At 40.1% G+C, this 2,362-nt stretch overlaps 1 protein-coding gene across 1 annotated transcript in view; it reads left to right on the top strand.

Moving 5' to 3' along the window:
- IFT88 (intraflagellar transport 88) overlaps positions 1–2,362 on the top strand; it is a 344,136-nt gene that overhangs the window by 197,376 nt on the left and 144,398 nt on the right. The window lies entirely within an intron of this gene.

The following is a 2,362-nucleotide window of genomic DNA, read 5'->3' as shown; positions in this document are numbered from 1 at the left end:
TTAATTTCTAAGAAATACTCAAAATAGTACCCAATTATATTAATATTAACAAAGAACTAGCATTTTGGAAGCCAGCAACACATATCATTAATATTTTTTTCCTTTATCTATTAAACTAAATTGGTTTACTTTTACTAATAATCAGGGTGTGACTTTATTCAGGCATTAGAGCCAGTAATAGCCCATTTCATGCCTTTGTGTAAATCAGAAAAAGGCACTTCTTCATTAAGACATTGTACTCCCACCTGCAGAAAATTGTTATAATGTATTGCTTTTCTTAAGAACAGGAAACTATTGCCATCTTCTGGAAAATTGTTTTTATTTTCGTTATAAGTCCCAAATCTATGATGTCTATTATGTGAGTGACACCTCCTGAGATGTGTCCTCCTTGTGCAGTACACAACCTATACAACCATATGTGACAGAGGCTGTGATGATTATGATATTGTCTAGAGAAACTGATGTGCTTAAATATAATTATGTCCAGATAGAGAGTAGCTTCTTGTCAGAAAATGAGGATTTCATAACCATTTATCATTTCTGTGGCTTCCTTCCAAGTGATTTCTGAATTCACTTACAGAAGATGTCACTCAAGGATTTTCTCTTTGTCTAGGTTCAGGATTCTGGGGGTGGTAGGAGGACGAGCAAGTGAATGGGTGATCGAGACCTTAGATTTGAGAACTCTATTAAAATCAGAAGCTGAGAAGCTAAATCAATACGCATGTAGTCTTTCCCAAGGAAATAGGACAATTATGATCTTCACCCTGGGCGACCCTTGGCTTTCCCCACAGGGGTTTCAGAGAAAGTATTCACTGCTCCTTTCAGAGTCATTGCTGGATCTTTATCCACACATTGGCGATGAGAAAGAGAGATTCTCTTTGCTTTTTCTCACAGTTCAATAATTTTATATACAAGCCTTGGTTTTAAAAATAGAGCATGATGATTCTCAAAGTAAACCATTTCAAAAAGACAAAACCTACCATCTTCCCAAACCGTTCCCACTTTCCCCTAGCACTTAACAAATTCACCCGTCAGAATGAACATAACGTTTCAGTGGACCGACATCTAGTTCCTCACAAGGAAAATTTTGAAAAGCACAGGTAAGTATAACATTAATTCATGTCCCAACATTCCGTATTGTAATATCATAAATATTTAGAGGACATTACCCCACCGTCTTTTAAAAAAATACAGTGGACCTTTGAACCACGTGGGGATTGGGGCACCCCCCTCAGCCGAAAACCCTAGTGTGAGTGGACCTGCAGCTCAAGCCCTGCTCAAGGGTCAGCTGTGCTGTCAGGGTCACTATGATTCTTTGGACCATGCTTTGGGGATTACAAACAAAGACAGTTTATTCAACATTGGTTTTAAATTGCAGTCTGGTGATTTTAATATTCTCTCCTTCCTTGCAGCACTGTCCAGTAGAACCTTCGGTGATGATGAAATCACTCTCCAACACAGTAGCCGCTAGCCCCGTGTGGCTATTGAGCTGATTGAGGAACTGAATTTTTAATTTAATCTGAATTAACTTACTTTTAATCAGCCATCTGTGGCTAGCGGCTACCATGTTAGGTGTCACAGCTTATATAATGTATGCTCTTTTGCCAGGAATGCCTTCTTCCCTGCTTATCCATTTGCGAAGCTCCCGCCAGTGAAGGAATGGACGAATGAATGAGTGAGTGTGTTACCGTAAGCCTCGTATAAAGCTGGCATGGATCAAAGATAATTAAGGCTGAAAGTATAATGCACTTAGTCTCACTGTTTCTTGTCATCAAATATCTTTGTACAATATTCGTTTGGTTATTTGAATGTTCTTGTTTTTGGTGATTTGGGATTGGAAAGGACTTACTGTTTTCTTTTCAAACCACACTCCAGTCTTCACTGATCCTACTTTCAAGTTGAAAAGCTAAATTCACATCTGTTATTATGAAACATTTAATTACAGGCTCAAGCAAGTAGAAAAAATGGACACATTATGCTAGGGAATAAGGCTTTTTTATTTCTGCATATTATGGGGGTACAAATGTTTAGGTTATGTATGTTGCCCTTGCCCCGCCCCCCTGTCAGAGCTTCAAGCGTGTCCATCCCCCAGACGGTGCTCATCACACTCGTTCTGATCAACACCTAAGTGCACAGATAGGAATAACATTTATCAGGCATCGGGCAGATGGGAGAGGGGAGGAGGGGATGGGAATAAGGCTTTTACAAACCGGCTCTTCTGAAAGCAGCAAAAGGAAAGCCAAAGTGATGGAAACTTACTCTGCACATACAGCGCACAACTGGCCTTTTAGACATCGGCTTTGGGGCGGCACGAAAGCCTGGGCTGCAACAACAGTGCAGTGTGTGAGGGTCATGAAAGAGC

Source organism: Propithecus coquereli, unplaced genomic scaffold, assembly GCF_000956105.1.
Source record: "Propithecus coquereli isolate 6110/MARCELLA unplaced genomic scaffold, Pcoq_1.0 Scaffold168, whole genome shotgun sequence".
NCBI lineage: Eukaryota > Metazoa > Chordata > Mammalia > Primates > Indriidae > Propithecus > Propithecus coquereli.
The sequence above is the reverse complement of the archived record's forward strand: the minus strand, read 5'-3'. Positions and strand labels throughout refer to the sequence as shown.